The sequence below is a fragment of the Mesocricetus auratus genome, unplaced genomic scaffold (genome assembly GCF_017639785.1).
Source record: "Mesocricetus auratus isolate SY011 unplaced genomic scaffold, BCM_Maur_2.0 Super-Scaffold_100008, whole genome shotgun sequence".
Taxonomy (NCBI): Eukaryota; Metazoa; Chordata; class Mammalia; order Rodentia; family Cricetidae; genus Mesocricetus; species Mesocricetus auratus.
Window position 1 is genome coordinate 68129323 of NW_024429192.1, and position 27832 is coordinate 68157154.

A 27832-nucleotide genomic window follows, 5' to 3' on the forward strand; every position below is an offset into this window, starting at 1 on the left:
CAGTTTTTTGCTTTAAAAGATGCTTGCTGTGGGAGAATAAATGAGTTCCTGCTTGACTAGACTCCCTGCTGTGTCTGATTGTTCCTGGGATCCTGGGAACGGACGAGCAGTGCACTTACCCTTCCTTGGACCCAGCTCAGTCTTCTGTGGTTGGGCTAAGACCCTGCATCTGACGCCTACCCAACATGGGGCATGAAGGACCTAAATCTCGTTTGAGGCCAAGTGGTCTCTCAGGGTAAGTGAGACCCTGAGTATGGGTTACCCTATTTTCAGTAAGAAGGGAGAAGGAGAAGGACTGGAGAGATCTGTCAAAGATGAGGCAGAGGAGAAATGGGCCGAACCATACAGCCCAGATAACTCCAGACCCCTCCCTTACACGCCTAGGAGCAAGGAGGTTGGGTCCCCCTATACCACCCTCAGGGGAAATCCTTGGGACCTGGACCCCTATGATCAACCAGACAACAGCAGGTCGAGACCTAGGGGCCCAGTTTATGTGGAGGCCTACCCAATCAAGGAGGGACGGGAGGATGCAACTAGGGCCCCCCAAGCCTGCACAGTAAACTTGGACCCCGGGCCAGGCAGACCTCAAGACCGGTGTCCTTGGGAGGCCAAGGATCTTTTTTTGGTTTTTACGAGACAGGGTTTCTCTGTATTGTTTTGGAGGCTATCGGTCCAAGGATCTTAAAGAGCTCTGCAAGGCCATGGTGGAAGATGGCCCTAATTCCCCTTGGGCACAGACTCCGTTGCAGGACATGGCCTATCATCTGTGTATCCCTAAGGCTGCATGTGGCTAAGGCAGTTTTCCCTAGCTCTCAGTTCATCGAATGGTGTGTCTTTTATAAGGAGGAATGTAGGCAAATAGGGGAGCTAACCCCGCCATCCCTATTACCTATGCTTTGCTGTCAGGAACAGGAGATGGTTACTCCACTGGGTTCAACAAGCAGGGATCCCTGGGCTGTATCGGGATCAGGTGAGGAAGGCTGGGTTTAATGCTTGGCCTAAACTGGATGATGGGCCTACTGAGTCCCCCATAGCTGGGGTGAGGCAGAAGCCCAGCGAGCCCTTGACAGAGTTTATAGACTGGGTCCAACAGAGCATTTGGTGTAAGCTGCCGCCTGCAGACCTCAGAGAACAATTTATCAAACTGCTAGTATGGGAAGGGATGAATGGGGACCATAGAATGGCCTGTGTGGGTTTAAAAGACAGTTCCCTGAGCAGATGAAAGGTAGCCTCCCAAGATGTAGGTACCCAGCAACACCAATCCCAGTCTCTGGCCCGGCCTTACAGGCACAGATGACCACCATAACAGAGGCCATTACCCAGGCCCTGGCAACCCAAGGTCAAAGGTCCTCGAGGCCTCCAGGAAAAGGGACATGCTTTAGATGTGGGCAGGAGGGACATTTTAAAAGAGACTGTCTTCAACAGCTCCCCCAACACCCTTACCCACTCATCCCCACGCTAACAGTCTAGGAGGGGCTAAGACCCCTTCACCCCAAGTCCTTGGTGCAGGAAGGGGTACTATTGGAAGGACTGTAGATCAAAACTTGACCTAGAGGGGAAGCCTTTAAACTAGAGGAGGGGCAGCCTCCAGCGCCGTTAAAAAAGGGAGGAAGCCTCTCTAAAGGTAGGATTGGAAGGTCTTATACCCCGACAATGCAAGCCCACTGGATTGAAGGACTTCGCCCAAAACTGATCGTTTCTATAGGCAGTACAAAGTTTCACTGTTTGTTAGACACAGGAGCAGACAGGACAGTGCTCTGGGAGGAGGAAGTACCTTCTGCCTGGGAGCTTGCACCTGGGTGCCTGCTTTGGGGGGTGGGAGGTGACCCCCAATCAAGAGAAACAGTGACCTTAATGTGCTTGACCAGCCTAGATGGGACCAAGGAAAGATACGCCCCTCAGTGGTCAAAGGCCTTACTGCCCATTTGCTGGGACAGGACTTACTATGCCAAATGGATGCTGTTGTGACCACAGATCATCGGGATTTTTATGAGGATATCCTGGAAAAGGAAGAGGCACAAAGGGTGGGACAGGACCTAAAGGGGTCACAGAGAAGGAGTTTTTCAACCTCATCAACTACAGGGGGAGCCTGAGAGGTCTATCCAGGTGTACCCCCAATCATAATGGCCACTGCCTACCAAGTGCCACCTGTCAGATGGGCACTGGGAAAACCCATATGGGTGGAGCAGTGGCCGCTGACTAATCCTAAACTGCTAGCACTCCATCAGTAAGTAGATGAACAATTAAGGCTGGGACATATCTGCCTTCTATGAACCCATGGAACACCCCAGGGTTTGTCATTCAAAAGGCATCCGGGACTTGGCGCATACTCCAAGATTTGCACAAGGTAAATGAGAGGACGGAACTAGTGGGCACCCCCTTAAGAGGCATGCCTTGGACTCATGCTAGTCCCACAAAATATACATTTATGGTAATTGATATAAGGATTGCTTTTTTTCTATACCACTACATCCAGAGGATTGTGATAAAGTTGCCTTTTCTGTTCCTTCACTTAATTATTCCAAACCTGATCAAGATTTTGATTGGGTAGTGTTACCACAGGGAATGGCTAATATCAACAGTATCTTGCTACTCTCTTAAGGTCTATGCTAAAGTCAAAGGATTCAATAATATATGCTTACATAGATGATTTAATTTTGGGACATTGGGATTCAGCATATCTGTAGGGTTTTGTGACACAGGTGCTCTAACTGCTTAAAAAGGGGCTTTACTGTTGCTCCAGAAAAGGTCCAAAAGGTACTTCCCTTCAAAGTACATGGGTTGCACCTCACGGTGACACAGGCTAGCCTGCTGTTCTGGAGGTGCCTGAATCTATGACACTGGCTCAGATCCAGCACTTACTGGGGGAGATTAATTGGCTGAGAACCTGGGTGTTAATCCCCATAGTAGACCTGGTATCCCTATATGTCCTGCTAAAGGACAAGGTGCCTTATGATAGTATAACCATGACAAAGGAACACAGCAAGATTCTCCTTGTCTTTCAGAAGGCCTTGGACAAATGCTTTCTAAGGAGATATTCAGTGAGTAGGCCCTTGTCCTTCTGGCTGTTTGCTGGAGCACCCCTGACTACAGTGGTTCTAATCCAGGAGGGGAAGCTGTTGGAATGGATCCAGCTCTACTCTCAGGCAGATCAGCTTGCTGATGCCACAATAAAGGGCAGGATCCAGGCCCAGAAACACTATGGGCTAGACCACCACACCAACCATTGTCATCCCTTTCCGGGTAGTGGATGTTGAATGACTTGATCAGACTAATGCCCGCCTTACTTTTGCCTTAGAAGGATTTATGGGGAGTATCAGTTGCCACTATGGGCCATCCAAATGGGCTCCTCTTTTACAGAGACTCCTCCTTAAGATGCCTTCCTTGTTTCCATCTGAGCCCATCCCAGAATCCATTTGCATCTTCACTGATGGGAGCCGAGCAGGCTCTGCCTACTTTGCCTTTAGGGAATACCAAGTGACACCAAGCCACCAAAGAATTCAATCCTGCCAAGGTTCTGCCCAATATAAGGAAATACTGGGTGTGACGCTGGCATTACAGGACATCTCTGAGCCCTGCAATCTTTTTTCAGACAGTCTCTATGTGGCTAACTTACGTCCCCATATCCCACAAGCACACATTTGGTTAGATAATGACCCTACATTCCCCCTCATGGTGGTTCTTAAGGCTCTTTTAGAGGGTGGAGAGACACCAATTTACCTTCAACACCTTCAGTGACACTCCGGCCTCCCAGGGTTCCTGACTAAGGGCAATGAATGGGCAGATTAACTGGCAACAGCCCCAGAGGCACTAACCCTACAGGAAGCCACTCAATTGCATGATATGACCCATGCCAATTGGAGGGGACTACATAGTAGATTCCCAATGAGCCCTATAAAAGAACTAAAAAAGATAGTTCACACCTGCAAATCATGTCAACTCTGTCTAAGAGTTCTCCCTCTACAGCTGTCAGGAGTTAACCCCAGAGGCCTATGGCCCAATACCCTCTGGCAAACTGATGTTACTTGTTTTCCAGCTTTTGGCAAGCAGAAGTATGTTTTTGTCATCATAGACACTTATTCAGGGGCCTGTTGGGCCACTACACATACAGGAGAAAAAAATCAAACATGCTCAAGCACATTTCCTCCAATGTTTCGCAATCATAGGATTACCCACACATGTTAAGATTGATAATGTCCCTTTCTTTGCCAGTAATTCCATGGCAGAATTTTTCAATCGATGGCACATCAAACACACTACAGAATCCCTTACAATCCTCAGAGACAAGCAATTGTAGAAAGAAGCCATCAATGTCTTAAAGAACAACTTTTAAAACAAAAAGGGGGAATCAGCTTCATTTACTATCAATGTTTTTAATTTTTCTAAGGGAACAACTGAATCTAAGTTCCAAAAACATTGGGGCCACCTAAACCCCAAACCCTAAGTTAAGGTAAAATGGAAAGACCTTCTAACATCCCAATGGAGGGGCCCAGACCCATTAATTACAATGGGAAGAGGATTTGGATGTGTCATCCCCATAGGGGAGGAAGTCTGTCTGTTCCCACAATGCAGGAGGATGACCAAGAACAGGTTGACCAATAAGAAGAGGAAGCAACTAGGCTGTCAAGGCTTGTCTTCTGAAGTGAGAGGACCAATACAATGATTCCTAAACATATCCAAGGGCACGGACCCTTGAGAAGCTCTTGTGTTCTTTAATAGTTACAGATGATGTCCTGCTTCCTGACTACTCTGACACTCCCACTGTTGATGCTGACTGCTCCAATGACCACCAAGCACAACCCTCATCATCTCCAAAAGATGACATGGATGGTGATCGATGCCACTAATGGAGATGTGCTCAACAGCACCACAAATGAGGCAGTTCCCCAGACCTGGTGGTGCACTCTCTTCCCAGACCTGGTGGTGCACTCTCTTCCCAGACCTGGTGGTGCACTCTCTTCCCAGACCTGGTGGTGCACTCTCTTCTTCGACCTCTGTGGCCTGGCCCAAGGATCTTGGGATGTGGGAGACTGGACTTTTCTTCATCAAGGACAGTCTGAATGTGGAGGATTGTGGGGGTGCCACCTGCCCCATGTATCAGACCCCCATCCCCAGGCTGCTCACATGTTCCCAATAGGGCAGCCTTAAGGGACATTGACTTTTACATTTGCCCGGGGAGCAATCAAACAACAACAGACATATCCAAAAGTGGTGGGCAGATGTGAGAAAATGGGGATGAACTGCTGGATAAGGCAATCTCCACCCTGTTGGGTTCCTTTAGTAATAACCTTAATTTGTGTCTTTGGGCCTTGCCTTTTCAATAGGCTGGTCAGACTAATCAGAACAAAGACTCAAGAGACCCAGCTGATGACACTGTGATAGGCTCAGCCCTGAGGATATCTCACTTTTGAGTGAACCTTGACAAAATGTGCTATTAGAGGTGAACCTCCGTGGAGGTGCCAAGAGGCCTATACTTCGAAATGAGGTGGGCCACAGTCTAAAACAAAAAGGGGAATCTGTAGGGCACAGGAGCCAGTCAAAGATGGCACTGAGGGGAAGTCAGATGGATGAGTCCTGAGCTGTTTACAAAAAAAGATAATTGGTTGCCTAAATCAAACCAGATGAGGTCACTGCATGCACAGCTCATGTTCACTAGGTAAAGCATAGGGCGCCTAGGTACGTAATAGACTGACCTTTAAAACCATTGGCTGGCTGTTTTCCCCCTCTGCGTTTTTTTTTTTTTTTTTTTTTTTTTGGTTTAAAAGATGCTTGCTGTGGGACAATAAATGAGTTCCTGCTTGACTAGACTCCCTACTGCACCTGATTGTCTCTGGGATCCTGGGAGGCTAGGGAACAGGCAAGCAGTGCACTTACCCTTCCTTAGACCCAGCTCAGTCTCCCGTGGTTGGGCTAAGACCCTGCATGCATGTAATACATTTTGGTCAATTCTACTCCTATGCTCTCGCCCCTCCAGTTCTTCCCCTATTGCCTCACTTTTCCCTCCTAAATCCATGTGTTCTGTTTTTAAGCCTGCTGAGTCCACTTATTGCTGCCAGTATGTGCATGGATGGGACGGAGGCCCAACTTCTCCTTACCTACACGTGGCAAATGGTTTATTTTGACAAGAATTGTGCAATGAAGAAAAATATTTCCTCAAGATTTTTCCTTTTCTTTCTTTATTTTCTTTTTTAGGACTCACCTTGAACTCTCCGTGTAGACCAGGCTAGCTTTGAATACACAGTCCAAGAGGCTACCAGATCATGGGTAACTTCTCAGGGGCTGAATCCATGAAGAAAAACTCCCTGGTACTCATCAGTTGTCAGTAGTGCCTTAGATAAGGATTTGACTTTGTCATCCCTGCTACCCATGCTGACATTTTAGTTGGCTTGTTCTTGTGTAGACCTTGTGCATGTAGGCACAGCCGCTCTGAGCTCATGTCCAGAAAGTACTTTTGCTGTAGGCATCCAATGCCCCCAGCTCTTACAATCTTTTCTTACTGCCCCCTCTCCCACAATGACCTGAGTAGGGTGTGTGTGTATGGAGTCTGTGTGTGTGTGTGTGTGTGTGTGTGTGTGTGTGTGTGTGTGTGTGTGTATGTGTGTGTATGTGTCTTATAGATACACCTTTTGGAGCTGAGCACTCTAGCATCTTTTATTCTCTGCATGTTGACCAGTTGCAGTCTCTGTATTAGTCACCCTCTACTACAAAGAGAAACTTCTCTGGATGGAGTTTGAGAGACATACTATGGGAATAAAGGTAAAGGTAAGTACTTAGGTGGCAGTGTATGTTCCTTTAGCAGAGTAATGATAGTAGACTTTCCTCTAGGGCCTATGATTTACCAAGTCATGGGTGCTTGGTTCAGTTAACCATATCTGGCAGGAGTCCTGTCTTGTGGAGTGGACCTTAAATCCAATCATAAGGTGGTAAGTTATTCCTATAATGTTTGGACCATTATTTCAAGAAAGGGCTTATCTTGCCAGATCAGTCATTGTAACTCACAGGTTTCATAGCTTCATAAGACAAGTGATTATGTTCTGTGGAATAATCCTTCTGTACACTGTGAATATGTATTACCCTCACTGGTTAATAAAAAGCTGACAGGCCAGTAGCCAGGCAGGAAGGTGAAGAGATAGGAGCCACAGAGGGAGCAGGACATGCTGAAGGATAGGTAAAGCCACTAGTCATATGGTAGAATGTAGTTTAATAGAAATGGGTTAATTGATGTTGTAAGAGCTAGTTAGTAATATGCCTGAGCTATTGGCCAAACATTTTTAATTAATATTAAGCCTCTGAATCAATTATTTGGGAAGCTGCTTCCAGGTATTTGGGAACAGGTGGTTAGGGACAGGAGGACTCTGCCTACAATTACTTTTCTGTACCAATAGTGTTCACGGCTATTTCCAGCACCATGAAAGGGAGCAGAGATGAAGCTTCCATGTTGGTACTATCTTCATTTCTCCATGTTCTATGGTTCAAGTGTGTGATATGTTCAGCAACGGGGTCTTATTATAGCAAGTTTTAGAGAGCAACCAAGTCTATTGGCAATAGTCAGTAACACCTGGGAGACTCATAGGACCAATTGACCAACAACTTGATAAGTGGTAACCCCTCCTTAACAAACGGATTTCTTTGATGCCTGTGGTATGTGGAAGAGACACTGCCAACCTACCCCACACCCGTCATAGACTAACTTCATTTAAACTTTTCATATAAGTCTATATTTTAGGAAACTTCTGCAGCTGTAGGTTTCCATGTGGCTCTGTCAAAGGTCTTTAGTGTTAGTTATCCTTCCCATGCTCACTGTCCTTCCTGCCCTCTCACCCTCACCCAATTAACCCTTCTTCTCCCATTACCCTTTCCCCTCACAGCACCTACATTATATCTCTCCTCCACTGAAATCCCCCCAATGACCCCTTATCAGTTCCTGACTTTTAAGGGTACTACAATCTCAACACACATCTAAAGATTGAAAATTAGCATGAATGTGTGAGAGAGAATATGTGGCCCTAACTTCCTGGGTCTGGGTATCACACAGAGTAGTTATTTCCAGCTCCATCCATTTGCCTACAAATTTAATAATTTTATTTTCTTAACAGCCTAATAATATTTCATTGCATATACAAACCACATTTTCATTATCCATTCATCAGTTGGTGGGCATCTAGTCTGTTTCCATTACCTGGCTAATGTGAACAGGCAGAAACGAACGTAGAAGAGCAGGTATCTCTGTGGTAGATACAGAGTCTGTACCAGGCCTTTTCTTTTAGGCCACCAACCAGCTCCCAAGTCATGACATAAAGACTTACTATTAGTTTCGAATGCTTGGCCTAGCATAGGCTCATTTCTGGCTAGCTCTTTGAACTTAAACGAACCTGTCTCTCTAGATCTACCTTTTGCCTCGGAGCTTTTTACCTTCCTTCCTTCCTTCCTTCCTTCCTTCCTTCCTTTCTTTCTTTCTTTCTTTCTTTCTTTCTTTCTTTCTTTCTTTCTTTCTTTCTTTCTTTCTTTCTCTCTCTTGTTGGTTTTTGTTTTTTGAGACTGGGTTTGTCTGTGTAACAGCCTTGGCTGTCCTGGCACTTGCTCTGTAGACCAGGCTGGCCTCAAACTCACAGTGATTGGCCTGCCTGTGCCTCCCAAGTGCTAGAATTAAAGGCATGTGCTACTACCCAGCTTTTTGTCTTTGTTTTTGTTTTTCAAATACATCTCTTATAAAGGAAAACATTTAATGGAGGCTCTCTTACAGTTCAAAGGTTTACCCCATTGTCATGGCAGGAAACAAGACAGCATGCAGGTAGACTTGGTGCTGGAGAAGGAGCTGAGAGTTCTACATCTTGATCTGCAGGCAACAGGAAGGAGTCTGTGTCCACACTAGGTGTAGCCTGAGCACAGGAGACCTCAAAGGCTGCACCCACAGTGACACACTTCCTCCAACGAGGCTACATCTACTTCAACAAGGCCACACCTCCTTATAGTGTGACTCCCTGTGAGTTTATGGGGACCAATTACACTCCTACCCTCAACTCCATTTATTGTCCTATCCTTACCAGACATGATATGACTCTGTAGCCCTGCTGTCCTGGAACTTGATATGTAGGCTGAATTGACCTTGAACTCTCAGAAATGAGGCTGTGGGAGCAGGAGAGATGACCACTCCCACCCCCATGCCCCATACAGCAATCAGGAGAGAGGGCCCTGAACCTCTCCTGGGCAAAACAGTAGAGCTGGCCCTGGTGTTGTGAGTGTGGTGCCTGGATCTGAGGCCCTGAGAACAGGAGAACTGGCCCTGTCCTTGTTGCAGGCTGCATTGAGGGAGCTGCCTGAGGCAGTGCTGAAGAGCTCGCCTAGGCAGTGATGATGAGGGAAAGTTGGCGGGTTGACCAACTCAGTTACCACTCAGGCCCAGGACTGGCTATGAATCGGGTCACCCCAACATCCACCCCATCTATGAACTGTTGGAGCATGCGAAGGGGACAAAACTACAGATCCAAAACAGCAGCATCTCATGACAAAGGGCAGCAACAGGATAGCAGAGAGGAGCCCCAGTGAGAGCCCATTATCAGTGGTGTAACTGAAGCCAGAACTCATGGCAATGAACACTGACAAATGAAGATGAATGGACTGAAGGGTAAACTGTGTGATTCTTCGCCTTTTGTTTCTTGGAGTTTTGGTTTTTCTTTTAAATACTGTTTTGTTTTGGGGGAAAGGTGGCAAGGGGACAGGGAGGTAGGTGGGATTAGAATGTATGATGTGAAATCCACAAAGAATTAAAAAAAAAGAATAATAATTTGAAAAGCTAGAAGGTTCTTGCAAGTCCTCAGATACCTAGAAGGGGCACTTTGTTCTGCAGGTTGTACTTTGATGGCAGAGGCTGGAGTCATGGTGAGGGTGGATAGTGCTCCCTGTGTGGTCATGATGAGGGTGGAGAGTGCTCCCTGTGTAGTCAAGATGAGGGTGGACAGTGCTCCCTGTGTAGTCATGGTGAGGGTGGATAGTGCTCCCTGTGTGGTCATGGTGAGGGGTGAGAGTGCTCCCTGTGTGGTCATGGTGAGGGTGGACAGTGCTCCCTGTGTAGTCATGGTGAGGGGTGAGAGTGCTCCCTGTGTGGTCATGGTGAGGGTGGACAGTGCTCCCTGTGTAGTCATGGTGAGGGGTGAGAGTGCTCCCTGTGTGGTCATGGTGAGGGTGGACAGTGCTCCCTGTGTAGTCAAGATGAGGGTGGACAGTGCTCCCTGTGTAGTCATGGTGAGGGTGGATAGTGCTCCCTGTGTGGTCATGGTGAGGGGTGAGAGTGCTCCCTGTGTGGTCATGGTGAGGGGTGAGAGTGCTCCCTGTGTAGTCATGGTGAGGGTGGACAGTGCTCCCTGTGTAGTCATGGTGAGGGTGGATAGTGCTCCCTGTGTGGTCATGGTGAGGGTGGAGAGTGCTCCCTGTGTAGTCAAGATGAGGGTGGACAGTGCTCCCTGTGTGGTCATGGTGAGGGGTGAGAGTGCTCCCTGTGTAGTCATGGTGAGGATGGACAGTGCTCCCTGTGTAGTCGTGGTGAGGGTGGATAGTGCTCCCTGTGTGGTCATGATGAGGGTGGAGAGTGCTCCCTGTGTAGTCAAGATGAGGGTGGACAGTGCTCCCTGTGTAGTCATGGTGAGGGGTGAGAGTGCTCCCTGTGTGGTCATGGTGAGGGTGGACAGTGCTCCCTGTGTAGTCAAGATGAGGGTGGACAGTGCTCCCTGTGTAGTCAAGATGAGGGTGGACAGTGCTCCCTGTGTAGTCATGGTGAGGGTGGATAGTGCTCCCTGTGTGGTCATGGTGAGGGGTGAGAGTGCTCCCTGTGTGGTCATGGTGAGGGGTGAGAGTGCTCCCTGTGTAGTCATGGTGAGGGTGGACAGTGCTCCCTGTGTAGTCATGGTGAGGGTGGATAGTGCTCCCTGTGTGGTCATGGTGAGGGGTGAGAGTGCTCCCTGTGTGGTCATGGTGAGGGTGGATAGTGCTCCCTGTGTGGTCATGGTGAGGGTGGACAGTGCTCCCTGTGTGGTCATGGTGAGGGTGGAGAGTGCTCCCTGTGTGGTCATGGTGAGGGTGGACAGTGCTCCCTGTTCAAGGTGTGCAGGGCTCTGTGCTGTCCTCGGGTGGAGTGACAAGGGTGGTGATCATGGTAGGGGATAATGTAAAACTTTTAAATAAAATGTAACAGAGAATACTTAGATATAAATTTATTTTAAAAATTAAGAAGATAAATTGACATTTTGAGATGTGTGAGATAAGACAGCAATGACAAATGGTTGGTTGCAATGGAGACTTGTAAGTAGTCTTCAGAGCTGGTACCACATAAGCAAAAATCTGATTGACAAATAAAAAAAAAAAAGGTAGGAAATAAACCAGTAGCCCTGACAACCCATCTCTAACAAGGGGGTGGAACCAACATGACAAACTGGATTAAAGGAGAGAACATGATATAATGATATTGGGAGAGACTTAAGAGACAGTTGTTGGGGAAGGGGCATTAGGAGAAATCGCCTTTTGCTGCGACCACAATCACAGAGATGTGCTGCTCCTAGACTGAAACTTCCTCTAGAGTGTCACCACGTGGAAGGAGACACTGAGACGGGAACATGCAGAGGTTCAGAGAGCAGCCTGGGGACTCCTGGGCTGCCTGCTTCCCAGCATCCAGTGATCTCCTTCACAGTCCCGAGTGTCCACAGAGCGCTGTGTGCTCTAAGATGGGAAGGTCACTAAGGTCAGAGTCATGTCACCAACCACTTACAATGTATTTATTTGCTTTTTTTTTCAAGACAGGGTTTCTCTGTGTAGCTTTGGAGGCTGTCCTGGAACTCACTTTGTAGATCAAGCTGGCCTTGAACTCACAGAGATCCACCTGCCTCTGCCTCCCGAGTAGTGGGATCAAGGTGTGTGCCACCACGGTCCAGCTGCTTCTCATTCTTTTGATTGTTCCTACTGGAAGTTATTCCCTGGTCTGGGCCCTCCTACAACAATCACTAATAGAGAAAATGCCCCACAAACTTGCTTAGGGGCCAATCTGATGGCAGCAATGGGACAAATAGACAAACAAAACGAACCAGTATCCATCCATAAATGGTGATCAGTGATCAGAGCCAGTATCCTGCAAATGGCTGAGAGACTCAGGTTAAAGGAACTAGTCCAAGTTCAAGTCCACAAGGTGAAAGTTGGTAAGAATTGGTGTCTAGGTTTTATATTCTTTGTTTTTAAACAGACTTTATTTATTATGGTATTAATATTATTTTTGCAGTGCTGGAGATGGAACCCAGGGTCTTGTGTGTATTGGGCAAGAGCTCTACTACCAAGCTACATTCCTGATTATTTTGAGGCAGGATCTCGCTTCATAGCCCAGGCTGACCTGGATCTCTCCATTTTCCTGCGGGTGCCCCCTGCGTGCTGGGTTCACAGTGTGGCCTGCTGCTGCTGCTGTTGGTTGGTTTTGCTCTTTTTGGGGGCTGCCATCCAGTTCCCACATAAATCACACATGGAGGCTTATTCTTAGTTATTCTTAGATTAGCTTGTTGCTTGTCAGTTTTTCTTTAAAAAAGTATTTATTTATTTATTTATTATGTATACAGTATTCTGTCTGCATGTATCCCTGCATGTCAGAAGAGGGCACCAGATCTCATTACATATGGCTGTGAGCCATCATGTGGTTGCTGGGAATTGAACTCAGGACCTCTGGAAGAGTAGCCAGTGCTCTTAATCTCTGAATCATCTCTCCAGCCCCTTGCCAGATTTTCTTAAATTATCCCAACTACCTTTTGTCCCTGGGCCTTTTCCTTTTCTTACTTCTGTATATCTTACTCTTACTCTGTGTCTGGCTCCTCACATCCTCCTTCCCTTATTCTCTTCTTGCTCTTCCTTATTCCAGATTTCTCCTTCTGTTTATACTCTCTGCTGCCAGTCCCCCCAACCTCCCCACCTATCCTTGTTCCTGCCTTGTATTGGCCATTCAGTGCCTTATTAGGACCATCAGGTGTTTTAGACAGGCAAAGAATCACAGCTTCACAGAGTTAGACAAATACAGCATAAACAGAAATCACACACCTGAAAATAATATTCCCCAACAGTCTGCAATTTTTCAAGCAATGCTGTTTTTCATTGAGTTAGTGACATACCTCAGGAAGCCTGCTCAGGTCGTTAGCAAAAGCACTAACTTTGACCCTATTCGATGTCCCTTTGGCTTCTGGCAAGTGTTTCTAGAAGCATCTGAGTTGGATGGTTTACAATTCCAAGGGCTGAGGATGTAGGGTAGTGGCAGCCACTTATGCAGCATGCTCCAGACCCTGAGCTCCACCCGCAGGACCACCGAAAGGAAAAAAAAAAACTTGTAGAGTGTAGTGGCTCATCCCTGTAATCCTAGTACTTGGGAGGGTGAGGCAGGCTTGCCATGAGTTTGAAGCTAGCCTGAACTACATAGTGAGTCCTAGTCCAGCCTGGGCTACAGAATAAGGCCCTGTCTCAAAAGGTGGAACAAAAGAAACACAAAAAGTAAAAGGAAGGAGAGAAGGACTCCTTACTGCTATAGAGGGCAGCAGAACTGCCAGCCTGAAGGACACAGCACTCACTCACCTGGGCCTGCCTTCCTCCCTTCTCCAACACTGACACTGCAAATGAGTCATATTCCTCCCTGATCCCGTTATTTCATGATGTGTTATCAGGAAAAAAATCCTGAATGTAATATTTAAGAAAGTGAAAAGGTTTTCTATACAAATCTTTAAAAATAATTCTCACTGAGCCAAAGTACAGTTGCTACACTATTCTATGAGGCTGCAGAAATGTGCTCCCCTCAGATGGCGCAGGAGAGAAGGCTGCTGGCCCTGTCTTCCTCAGGTAGTCTGTGGGCCCGCTGGAGTTCAGGGCATCTCCTTTGAGAGCGCTTTGGCTGAGTGAGTGAGTGGCTTATACCTGCATCTGGTGAGCGTTTTGTCTTAAACAGCAACAACAGCTGGGCATGGTGGAGTTTACATGGAAGCAGGAGATCCAGGAAGGGACTCAAAGTCAGCCTCACTATGTAACAATGGGCTATGTAACTATGTAACAGTCTGGGCTAAATCAGACCCTGTCAAAAAAAAAAAAAAAACCCAGAGGAAAATAGAACAACTCAGCACATGGCAGTAGCCATTGCCTGAACATTATGCTAATGACCTGTTTTTGTCTTTTTAATTTTAATTTAGTGTGTGTGTGTGCCTGAGTGCCTCTGTGTGTGTGTGTGTGTGTGTGTGTGTGTGTGTGTGTGTGTGTGTGTGTGAGCATCTGTGTAGAGCCTGGAGGACATCCCTACGGAGTCAGTTCTCACCTTCTACCCCATGGGCTTCGGGGAATGAACTGATTGTCAAGTCTACCTGGCAAGCACTTTCACTGCTGAGACTTTTTAAAATTATATATTTTCATTTTTTGAGCACTGGTGTTTCACTTGCATGTGTGTATGAGGATATCAGGTCCCCTGGAACTGTAGCATAGACAGCTTTAAACTGCCATGTGGGTGCTGAGAATCGAACCCAGGCCCTCTGGAAGAGTAGCCAGGCTCTTAGTCGATGAGCCATCTCTCCAGCCCCCACTGCTGAGCTGTCTTATGGGCCCCTAAAGAGTCTATCTGAATAATGTAAGAAGACAAGGGCATTTCTGATTTTGCTGTAGTACTTATTGGTTCTTCTGGCAGCTTCTCAAAGCACTTCTGGGTGGTTTCTAAAAACATTTTTTTCCACATAAAGGAAGGTAATTTAAATTTTAATTACATTTTATTTATTGTGTGTATGCATATGTGCACGCATATATGTATATATATGCAAGCAGGGGTCAGAAGGCAATGTGTAGTCAGTTCTCGCCTTCCAACTACTGTGGCTCCCAGGGATTGAACTCAGGTTGTCAGGCTTGGTGAAAAGCACTTTTGCTTCCTGAGCTCTCTTGCTGGCCTAAGGGAGGTGATGCTTTCTAAAGGCTTTTTATCCAGCAGGGTATGGGGGCACAAGCCTACCTAGTTCCAGCAATTGTAGGGTGGAGGCAGGGGGAATCGGGAGGATAAGAAGTTCAAGGTCATTGTGGTAGTCTGAATGTAACTGGTCCCCATATGCTCATAGGAAGTGGCACCATTAGGCGGTGTGGCCTTGTTGGAGGAAGTGTGTCACTGTGGGGGAGGGCTTTGAGGTTTCCTTGACTCAAGCTTCACTCAGTGTAGAGTCAGACCACTTCCTGTTGCTTTTCCTGATGCGGTCAAGATGTAGGACTCTCAGCTCCTCTGGCAGTATGTCTGCCTGTACGCCATCACGTCACATCAGGATGATAATGGACTAAGCCCCTAAAAATATAAGCCACCCCAATCAAATGTTTTTCCTTTATAAGAGTTGCTGTGGTTATGTTCTGTCTCTCTTCACAGCAATAGATACCTTAGCTAAGACAGTCAACCATGGCTGCACAGTGAGGATTTTGGGCCAGCCTGGGCTACCTGAGACCCTGTTTCAAAATATAAAAATTTAAAAAGAAATCTCAAAAACCCAAATCTAGATACATCATTGACCTTAAATTCCTAAGACAGTATTATCAAATTAACTATGTTGGTGACTGCAGCAGTTTCAGAAGCCTCCGGCTTCTCTGAGGGTCCTGAGGTGAGTGACTCAATGGAACCCCTTCAGCCATGCTTCCTCCTGCTTGACAACCTGGAAGAGCTGCTGATGGGAGAGACCTTCTCACCATTTCCAGAAAACCCACCACGACACACACTGGAGAAGACGCCAGAGCCATGTGTGCTGTCTGTGTTAGACAAGCATTCCACTAGAGCCCTTCAACTCCTCATTAATGTAGCCCAGGCTCACCACCCTCTGACCTCACTCTCCCTAGTGCTTGGATTACAAGCGTGCACCAAAGCACTTGGTAGAAGCTGGCTTAACGGTTTTGTTTTGAGACCAGTTCATGTAGTCCAGGCTGCCATCAAACATATGTAGCTGGGGATAGCCCTGAACTCCTGATCCTCCTGTTATGCAGGGATTACAGGTGTATGTCACCACATGAGGTTCAGAGTGCTGCTTCCTCTTTCTTTCTCTCTCTCTTCCTTTCCCCTCTCTCTTCATCACCTTCTTATGACGGGGTTTAAAAATTTTCGACCTGCAGCAACTTAGCAAGCATCAGCAAGTACTTCCTTTGGGCCTGGCACAGTGTTCCAAAATTGTCCATGTGTCCATTGAGGAACCTCATCAAAACGAAAGCATCACGCCTGCTGCATTTTACCCACGCTCTGCTGGGCATGTAGCTTGAGTGCTTGGCCTTTCCAGGTCTAATGATTCTGATTTGACTCACAAATATTCCCGTTTCACAATGGGCTAGAGTACAGTAAGAATCTTGTTTTCAGTTCTGGGAGTCACAAATGTTGCATATGCAAAGATCAGCGGCTGGCAAGGGAGAGGAGAGGGCCTGATTCATAGGATGGGGGAGGGCAACACTCTAAGAACTCAGCTGCCAGCAACAGTGCAAGCCTAGAAAGAGAATGCTTTTCTGCTCAGAGCTGCAAAAAGAACAAAACCTCACTTTATCTACTTGTGTCTTCATTCATAAAACTAGCTGGTGGGCTTCAAGCTCTTACAGAGTTCTTTAAACTTTCAGTGGTCAAGCTGATTTTAGTTCAACTTAATGTAAGGTTTCCTCTAATCAACTAGTTTCTAGCCATAGGCAGCTTCAGGATTCAGTGCGGGCATCGTTGGTATAGGTTGACTCTGGTGACTGTTTGTCTCACTGGGCCATGTACCTGCTAAAATCCTTAACACCTGTCTAGAAACTTTGTTGTTTTTGTTTGTTTGTTTGTTTCTAGTAGCTGCTGAGTTTGCAGCTTTCAGTGTGGTGATACTACAGTGCTCCAAGTCAGGGGCCTCTTCACGAGGAAAGCATCTGCTGGACCAGGCACCTGACATGAGGGCCAGGCCTGAGCCAAGGATCTGACAGGGGGGCCAGGCCTGAGTCAAAGATCTGACAGGCCTGGACCAGGTACCTGACATGAGGGCCAGGCCTGCTTCTAGTCACTTGACAGCAATTCTCCCTACTCAGTATGGAAGACTCAGAGGCTAAGAAAGTTTACTAAGGTTACACATGTAGTAGTGAACATTAGGGAATCCAATTCTATATCTTCTAATGTCTACATAGTGCTTTCCTTTATGGTCTCCTATACTAAAAAGGAACAATTCAACTCAATGGGAGGAACATCAGTACCAGAATGTCAGGGAAGCCTAGTATAGAAGTTAGAAGCCATGAATAAAGACTAAACTCCCATGGTGATTGGGAAGGGAGCATATGTTGTTTCAAAAGGTCACTCTATCAGTAATAGGAATTTACAGTACTGGGGAGTTTTTTTTTTGTTAATTTGTTTTTGTTTTTTTTTCAATTTGACACAAGGTAGAGTCACTTAGTAGCAGGGGACTTGACTGAGTAATTAACTCCGTCAAATTGACCTTTAGGCAACTCTGTGGGGGCATTTTCTTAATGACTGACGCAGAAGGACCCAGGCCTTGGTGGCGGGCGGTGGTGGCACAGGCCTTTAATCCCAGCACTTGAGAGGCAGAGGCAGGCGGATCTCTGTGAGTTCGAGGCCAGCCTGGTCTACAAGAGCTAGTTCCAGGACAGCCTCCAAAGCCACAGAGAAACCCTGTCTCGAAAAACCAAAAAAAAAAAAAAAAAAAGAAAGGAGGCTGAGTAAGTCATGAAGGAGCAAGCCAGTAAGCAGCATCCCTTCATGTCCTCTTAGTTCCTGTCCTGACATCCCTTCATGACGGAACCACAACTGCAAGCAGAAATAAACCCTTTCTCCCCCAGGGGCTTTTGGTCAGCACTTGCATCACAGCAATAGAAATCACACTAAGACACTCGTTAGACAAGAGGCTCTGGTGTTTCTGCCATCTAGACCTTAGTCATTCCCCAAGACTCAGCACAAAGAAGTCTGATCTACGAGGCTATAAAACTGCTCATAAGTTTAGTCTAGAACATTCACGAAGGAAAGATTGGTCATTACCATCCATGAGTCAAGGCTTAACCAACACCTCAATTCCCTCTGAACCCTTTCCTTGAAGGCTTGTCATGTGGATGGAGTCTAGGTATATACTTGGCTTTGCTACCAATTTCCCACTGTGGTCTGTGAGTCAGCTGCTTTAACCACACAATTCCTGGCTTTTCTACTCCAACCTAGAGAACAGCTCTCCAGAGCAGAGCCACGCACTATGGATTAGCAGGCGTCACAGGTCCTCAGAGCATACTAGAGCTGCTAAAGGACTCACTCCTTGAGAGTTTGTGTCTGAAGGTGGGCATCTAAGTGGGAAAGGCACAAGCGGCCATCACATACTTACAGAGTCACTCCTGGAGAGAAAGAAGTTAGGAACTGAGTGTAAAGAGAATAACCTCTCCTTTGATAAAGGGATCTGGGAATTACATAGGAAATTCCTACATTGAGAGGCAGGATTGAGTGACAGCTAAAAGGTGAGCTTTGAAGTCAATCTCAGACCATGGTTTAGATCTATTTTTTTGTCTTGGGGTAAGTCTTCTCCAAATCTCACCCAACTTGAGATTTGTAAATGAGAAATAATGAAAGCGAGTTCCTGCTTTATCAATGTATGTCTATGCCCAAGGCATAGCACTAAATCCACAGTCAGTCCCTTTATCAGTATACCATTATAAAACAAGCTGGGAAAATGTAACAATAAATGAAATATGCAAAGGCTGATGAAGCAAACAAAAGAATGGGAATTGGGTTTTTGTGACCACTTTGAATCTTCCAGGGAGGTTTTATCGCAAAAGATGAGACCAGATTCCATGACCCAGCCCACACATCTGGAATCATAGCACTTGAGAGGCTGAGGCAACAGGATCGGTTTTTGAGGTTAGGTTGGATACATGGTGAGATCTAGGCCAACCTGGTGAGACAATAAGACCTGTATCAAAATAAAACAAATAAAAATACCTATTCATATTTAGAAAGTGAGTGAATTCCTCTTTAGTATGTAGATATAGAAGGGCATGCATAATAATAACAGAACCAAATGAAGCTAAGAGAGACAAGCTTGGATACATAAACATGAAAGTTTTCACGCAGTAGAGAACATGATAAAGTCAAAAGAAAATCTGGGAGAGAACAGTTGCCACATGTACGTGGACAAAGAGCTTCTATACTACTACTTAAGTAATTCACACAATGGGAAAGAAACCCAGTGGAAGAATGGTTGTCACACAGGATCGTAAAATGGAAAGATGCTGTACTCTTACATGCAGGAAGGAGCCTCTCCCCAGTAATGAAAACTACAAGTTAAAGCAACCAGAGATGCCATTTCTTGCTGATAAGGCGAGCAAAAACTTACGATTACCACACACTTTGTTGACAAAAGCTGGGAAGGAGGTACTCTTTACAACTGATGAAATGCAAGCAGGTGTAACTGTGTGTTTGCTCGTGTTCGTATGTGGAGGCCAGAGGTGAATTTATGTGTGGTTTCTCGGGAGCCATCACTTTGGGTTGTTTTTTGGTTTTGTTTTTTATTTGAGACAGTTTTTACTATGTAGTCCTTGTCGGACTGGCATCCACTATGTAGACCAGGTTGACTTTAGACTTAGACATTTGCCTGCTGAATACTGGGATTAAAGGTGTGTGGTCACCAGGCCCAATTCATCACCTTGTTTTCTTGAAACAAGGTTGTTCATTGCTCCAAGGGGCTCACCAATTAAACTAGGCTGCCCGGCCAGTATGCCCTAGTAATCTGTCTCCAGCTCCCGGAAGTGTGATTGCAAGTGTGTACCACCATACCCGGGCTTTTGAATGTTAGTGCTGGGATCAAATTCGGGTCCTTATGCCTACAGGGCAAGCATGTTTCCAAGTGAGCTATCCTTCTCTAACCCCTGCTATGTTTATGGAGGACACTTTCACAATGTATATTTAAAATGTGCATGTGCAGTTTTCTAAACCTCATTCTTTTTATTTGTTTGTTTTGAGACAGGGTTTCTCTTCGTAGTGTTGGAGCCTGTCCTGACACTTGTTCTGTAGATCAGGCTGGCCTCAAAGTTAGAAATCTATCTGCCTCTGCCTCCCAAGTGCTGGGATTAAAGACATGGCCTACTACAACCCGGATGCAACCTCATTCTTAAGAATTTACACTGACTGGGTGGTGGCCCATGCCTTTAATCCCAGCACTTGGGAGGCAGAGTCTGAGGTCAGCCTAGAGTTCCAGGACAACCGGGACTACACAGAGAGAAACCCTGTCATGAAAAACAAAACAAACAAACAAAGCAAAACAACAACAAAAAGGAATTGACACTGAAGACTAACCTCCAAGAGTGCAAAAGTACAAATACAAAATTGTTATAGCATTTTCTTTTTTCTTTCTCCTGTGATACATATACAGTATGCCTGCGTACATGCATGCTTGTGCTTGTTTGCAGGCGTGTGTGTGTGTGTGTGTGTGTGTGTGTGTGTATGTGTGTCTTTGTGGATGTGCACATGAGTGCAGGTACCCGAGATAGAAGTGTTAGAACCCCTAGAGTTTGTGGGCCATCTAACCTGGGTGCTGGGAACTGAATTCTGAATCCTCTGCAAGAACAGTTTGTACTGTTATCACTGAGCCAATGTTCCAGCCCCAACAACATATTTCACTTTCAAAGGTAGGTGAGAAATTCTATGTATTCTAACACTGAATTAATATAACCATAACAATTAACCCAATGAAGAATCAACAGTAGGGATGGGGCCATGTTCAGTAGCAGAGGGCTTGCCTAAGATGTGTGAGGTCCTAGGTTCAATCCTTAGGACCACAGGAGGGGGAAGAGACACACAAAAGAATCAATAATAGGACAACAAACACTATAACACTGGGATTAAATTTTAAGGGTTATAAAGCATCTACATAGTTTCAAAGTACTTAATAACTTTGTAACACAGAAACCTGATTCACAGGGACATAACACTTTACCACCACCTAAGGGGGGAATTAGCACTATATCCTCCCTGACACAATGCACACTCTGTGGTGCTCCTGTTGAGTATCTAACCTAAGTCTAGCCAGGAGAAGACATTAGATAGACCCACTTTGACATCATTCTCCACAGAAATATCTTGCATGCATCAAGGACATCAACACATTAAGAATAAATGACCAAGAGATTATGCAAGCTAAAGGAGGAGAGACACCCAAATGTAAAACATGATTTGAATTTTCTTTTGCTATAACAAACGCCATTGGCACAATCAATATAATCTGAAAAAGCTACAGACTTTAGGATTAATGTTTACTTCATGGTTTGTATGAACTTTTGAATATATGTATTAATTTTTTGAGTTTATAGGTGCATACAATGTATTTTATTATACTCCATCCCCCAACCTTCTGTCTAACTCACCCCAAATCTACCCTTACCACCAACCCATCCCAACTTCTTCCTCTTCCTCTTCTTCTTCTTCTTCCTCTTCTTTTTTCTTTTTGGTTTTTCAAGGCAGAGTTTCTCTGTGGCTTTGGAGGCTGTCCTAGAACTGACTCTGTAGACCAGGCTGGTCTCAAACTCACATAGATCCACCTGCCTCTGCCTCCTGAGTGCTGGGATTAAAGGCGTGTGCCACCACTGCCCAGCCCCATCCCATTTTCTTGTCCTCTTTTTTTTTATAATTTTAAAAATGTATGTGTATGAGTGCTTTACCTGAATGCATGTATGTGTGCCATATCTGTGTAGTGTTTACAGAGGTCAGAAAAGGGTGTTGAGCCCTTGGAGCTGGAGTTAAGAATGGTTATGAGCTATCAAGAGGTACTGAGAACTGAACCTAGATCCTTTGCAAGAGCAGGGAGTACTCTTAACTGCTGAGCCGTGTGTGTGTGTGTGTGTGTGTGTGTGTGTGTGTGTGTGAGAGAGAGAGAGAGAGAGAGAGAGAGAGAGAGAGAGAGAGAGAGAGAGAAAGAGAGAGAGAGAACCCCAATTAGACATCTCTTGCCACCAAATGGAACCTCCAATGCTAGGAACGGGTTGCATCTAATCGAGTTGTTGGCCAAAGGGGCCTCACAAAAAAAACCCCAAACTCAGATTACTGCCAAGGCTAATTGTGGCTCTCCACAAATTGATGGTAAGGCCCTATTTCTAAAGACAACACCTGTACAACTCACTGAACACGGAGAGAAGACAAGCTGATGCCTACCTGGAGCCTTCAGCCCTACTGACTAATGGTCATGGCACTGGGACATACTCTGCATGCTCCCAAATGAGAAAGATATACATCAACCCAGCTCCAAACCCCGAGATCTACAATGGTGACATGTCTATGTGATAGGCTGGTTCAACAGTGGCACGAAAGTTGTAGGAGTCACCAACCACTAACTTATGAGATGGAGCCCAGGCCTGACACTACCTGGGTGGCCTAGAGACAAGATAGGCCACGGACCTAGGAGAAATCCAAATACTACTGTACTGCCAAAGAAATGGAGCAGCAGGTGATGGTGGTTCCGGTGGCACTTGGGAGGCAGAGGTAGGCAGAACTCTGTGACTTCAAGGCCAGTCTAGTCTACACAGCTAGTTCTAGGACAGCCAAGGTTACATAAAGAAGCCCTGTCTCAAAAAACCCAAATAATGATAATAATAATGAGAAATGGAGCAATAAAATGACTCCTGATGCCATTCTGTTATACTCAGAGATCAGTGACTTGCTCAGCCATCATCAGAAAAGCTTCCTCCTGCAGTAGAAGGGAACAAATACAGAGACTCACAACTGGACAGTGTGCAGAGAATGAGAGACTCTGGAGCACTCAGTCCTAACTGGGATGTCTCCATCAAATCTCTCTCCTTAGAGCTCAGTGAACTCTGTGAAAGGAGGCAGGAAGGTTGTAGGAGCCAGAGGGGATGGCGGACACCAAGGAGATACGGCTTTCTAGACACAACAGGACTGATACATAAGAACTCAGAGACTACGGCAGCATGCACAGGACCAGCACAAGGTCTAAACCATGGGGTCCCAGTGCCGAGAGGGGCAGAAGACAGAGGCCCATGTCACTAACTCAGAAGCCACCTCCAACTGATAACCACTCACAAAGGAAAATTTAGTTCTTTTTCCAATGGAGTCTCACTGGGTATACAAACCACACTTAAGGATTAGACCCCATATAGATGGGCAACACAAAATGGACTTAATGGTATTTTTAGAGTTATATTTGTTTCACATGCTTTGTTTTATTTTTAAACTTACAGATCTTTTGTTTATATAGTATGGTTTGTGATTTTTACTTTTACGATTTTCTATGTGTAATAATGTGTGTGTCTAAGCACTTGTATATGTTTCTTGTGTTGTTTTTTTAAAGACTTATTTTATGTGCATTGGTGTTTTACCTGCATGTGTGTCTATATAAGGATGATAGATTCCCTGTAACAGGAGGCTGTGAGCTGTTATGTGGGTGCTGGGAATTGAACCCAGGTCCTTTCGAAGAGCAGTCAGTGTTCTTATCCCCAAGCCATCTCTCCAGTCCCTACATATTTACCATCAAGCTTTATTGTTATTTTTAAAAATAAGATTAATAATCTTAAAAATTGTGCAAATCTGGGCGGTGGTGGCGAATGCCTTTAATCCCAGCACTCAGGAGGCAGAGGCAGGTGGATCTCTGGGAGTGTGAGGTCAGCCTGGTCCACAGAGTGAGTGCCAGGACAGCCAGTGCTGTTACACAGAAAAACCAACTCGAAAAACAAAACAACAATGTGACAACCAATCCTGCCATCTGCCTGGGCTTTGTGGCATTAGCCTCTGGCTCTCAGAAGTCCACAGGAGGAGGCAGATCTGTGCTCCCCAGGAAACAGCACCACCTTACCAGAGAAACAACACATACCATTGGAATTCTGGCCACATCTTCAGTTCTCCCTCTTCAAGGCCGACTGCCACTCCAGAGTTTGAATTGCTTGTCTCTTGCCTGCTTACCATCTTCTAGATCACGAACAGTGACCTGTAGTGATAGAGGAGGCAGTCTGTCTGCACACGGGTTGAGCAGACATGCTGAGGTTTGTGTTTCTTTTCAGTGAAATAAAATTGAGGTAGCACACAGCACTCAGGAGGCAGAGGCAGGTGGATCTCAGTGAGTTGACAGAGTGAGTTCCAAGACAGGCAGGGCTAGGAAGAGGAATCCTGCCTAGAAAAACAAAACAAAACAGAAAAACAAATGAGGTTACCAGAAGGTGTGGGTGGAAGGACCGTCTGGGGTCTGAGGAGGGTCAATAGCCACCTGCACTGATAGGCACGTGGTGTTTGAGCTAGCATCTTCAGCTCCTCTGGGTCAGGGGACTGTGCCAGTCACTCAGGGCGTAGAAGATAAGTGTTTCTGATGCTCTGCACCTCCAACACCTGTCTCCTCAGAATGTTAAAGCTTTGGTCAATGCGCCGGTTGGGAGTGGTTTTAATTTCCTCAATTAGTGTACATGAACTTACTCGCTTTCTGTCTTCTGTGAATTAGTCCGTTCACGATCTTTGTTGAGTTTTCTACTGGTTTTGCTTTTCTGGTTGTTCTGCAGAATTCTCTTGTGGCTGCTTGTGTTGCGACAGTACAGACATTTCCACAACTGAGCCGTCAGCCAAGGCTCCTGGACTGAAAGGTCATGTGTTTTCCCATTTGTCTTGTTTTCCATACGCCTGAGATTATTTCTCCCCAATGCTCCACGCCTGTCAGGAAGATTTACTATTTGTATGAACAACGAGTTTCTTTTTCTCATGGAGGTGTGTGTGTCTTACTCTGAGCCATCCATCTTCTTCCAATTTGTACCCATTGCTTTCTGGATGGCTCAGTGATAGCATTCCAAGTGTTTGTAGAATATTCTGTATTGGAGCTCCTGTTTCCCAAACCTAGGTCTTCTTTCAGTGTGGCTGGTACTCATCTCTCCATGGTTTTCACTAAGTGGGGGTATATTTGAATCTTTTTTTTTTTGGTTTTACAAGACAGGGTTTCTCTGTTTTGGAGGCTGTCGGTCCAGCCTGGCCTCGAACTCACAGAGATCCAGCTGCCTCTGCCTCCCGAGTGCTGGGATTAAAGGCGTGCGCCACCAACGCCTGGCGGTATATTTGAATCTTGGCACCACTTTGTAACTGGCCTAAAGTTAGAATGCCACATTAAAATAATCTCCAGCCTGGTGTAAAGGCATCACCCCACTACCCTCTAGTTTCTTTTGTTTTAGAAAAATACATTGCCAGGGATCTCCTGGCTTGGGAACTTCAGACAGGTTGACTCACTCCTGCAAGTCTGCTGAGATCACTGGGCTACTACGGCCCCCACTCAGGGCAGAAGTGACCTCCGGCCCCAATCTCAGGCAAGACTTCTGCTTGCCCACTCTGGGATCTCCTAGGCTGGGAACTGCAGGCAGGTTGACTCACTCCAAGCAACCATGAGTCTTTTGACAGCACTGTGCTAATCCAGCTCCCAGCCACTGGGAAAGGGAGTGCCTCAGACCTGCCTACACCCACCGTGAGACCCATCAGTGTACTGGACCTGCTTGCACCCACTGGAAGAGAACCTTGGACCTGTACCCACCAGGAGAAGAAGAGACCCCACCTGTACCCACAAGAATAAGGAATGGGAAGACAGCAATATAAGAACACATTCAATAACAGAAAAACCAATATGATGTGACCAGAGTCTAGGGACTCAACACCAGCAAGACCTCAACATCCCAACACAGATGAAGCAAAAGAGAATGACCTTAAAAACAACTTCATGGGGTTGGAGAGATGGCTCAGAGGTTAAGAGCACTGACTGCTTTTCCAGAGGTCCTGAGTTCAATTCCCAGGAACCACATGGTGGCTCACAACCACCTAAAATGAGATCTGGTGCCCTCTTCTGGCCTGGAGGCATACATGCAGACAAGAATACTGTATACATAATAAATAAATAAATCTTAAAAAAAAACCCAACAACTTCATGAAGATGATTAGAGACCCTAAAAGAGGAAATGAGAAAATCCTTTAAAGAAATAGAAGAAAAGACAAACCAAAAATTGCAAGAAACAATTCAAACAGTGCAAGGTTTGAAAGCTGAAATAGAGAAAATTAAAAAAAAAACACAGTCTGAGAGAATGCTGGAATTAGAAAAGATGGGTAAATGACCAGGAAATACAGATGCAAGCATAACCAACAGAATATAAGAGATGGAAGAGAGAATCTCAGGCATTGAAGATACACTAGGAGAAATAGATTCATCAACCAAAGAAAATCTTAAGTCCAACAAATCCCTAACACAAAATATTCAGGTCAAACCTAAGAATGATAGATATAGAAGGCAAAGAAACTCAACGCAAAGGCGCAGAAAACGTATTCAACAAAGTCATAGAAGAAAACTTTCCCAACCTAAAGAGAGACATGCCAATGAAAGTACAAGAAACCTGCAGAACACCAAATAGAGTGGACCACAAAAGGAAGTCCTCTTAAAACACCAAACATGCAGAATAAAGAAAGAATATTAAGAGCAGCAAAGGAAAAAGGCCAAGTAACATATAAAGACAAACTTACCAGAATCACACCTGACTTCTCCATGGAAACTCTGAAAGCCAGAAGGTCCTGGACAGATATTCTACAAACACTAAGAGATCACAGAAGCCAGCCTAGACTACTATACCCAGCAAAGCTTTCAATCACTATAGATGGAGTAAACAAGATATTCCACAACAAAACCAGATTTAAACAATACATATCCACTAACCCAGCCCTATAGAAAGTACTGGATGGAAAACTCTAACCTAAGGAAGTTAACTATACTCACAAAAACATAAGCAATAGATAATCCCACTTTACCAAAAGCCAAAAGAAAAAGCAGGGTAAATCCACATAATACCACCACCAACAACAAATCAAAAACAAACAAGAATTAAAACTCAATCGTCCTTAATTTCCCTCAATATTAATGGTCTTAACTTGCCTATACAAAGACACAGGCTAACAGAATGGATATGAAGACAGAATCCATCCTTCTGCTGCATACAAGAAATACACCTCAACTTCAAAGACAGACATCACCTTGGAGTAAAGGGTTGAGATAAGATTTTCCAATCAAATGGATCCAAGAAACAAGCTTGTGTAGCTATCCTAGTATCTAACAAATTAGACTTCAAACTAAAATCAATCAAAAGACATAAAGAAGATCATTTCATATTCATCACAGGAAAAATCCATCAGGAAGAAGTCTTAATTCTGAACATCTATGCCCCAAATACGAAGGCACCCATGTTTGTAGAAGAAACACTATTAAAACTCAAATCACACATAAGACCTGACACAGTTATAGTGGGAGACTTCAACACCCCACTCTCACCCCTAGACAGGACTACCAGACAGAAACTTAACAAAGAAACAAAGGAACTAACAGAAGTTATGACCCAATTGAATTTAACAGACATCTATAGAACATTCCATCCAAACACAAAAGAATATACCTTCTTCTCAGGGCCACATGGGACCTTTTCTAAAATTGACCACATGCTTGGCAACATAGCAAACCTCAACAGGTTCAAAAATAAAACTGGAATAACCCCCTGTATCTTATCAGATCACCATGCTTTAAAGTTAGAATTCAACAACAACACAAACTGCAGAAACCCTACAACTCATGGAAATTGAACAATGTGCACTTGCACCATTCTGGGTCAAGGAAGAAATAAAGAAAGAAATTAGTCTTCCTAAAATTCAATGAAAATGAAGACACAACATACCAAAACTTATGGAACACTTTGAAAGCAGTACTAAGAGGAAAGTTCATAACACTAAGTGCTCACATGAAGAAACTGGAGAATAGTTACACTAGGGAATTAACAGCACAACTGAAAGCTCTAGAACAAAAAGAAGCAAACTTACCCAGGAGGA

The 27832-nt window shown here is 45.3% G+C and overlaps 1 long non-coding RNA gene across 1 annotated transcript; it reads right to left on the reverse strand.

Annotated features, from left to right (window-relative positions):
• Nucleotides 1-11192: 11192 nt before the first annotated feature.
• Nucleotides 11193-25414, reverse strand: LOC121141993. Its single transcript, XR_005879002.1, has 2 exons — nt 23826-25414; nt 11193-11709 (listed from the first exon to the last, which is right to left on the reverse strand). It is a non-coding gene; the product is annotated as an uncharacterized LOC121141993 (long non-coding RNA).
• Nucleotides 25415-27832: the final 2418 nt, after the last annotated feature.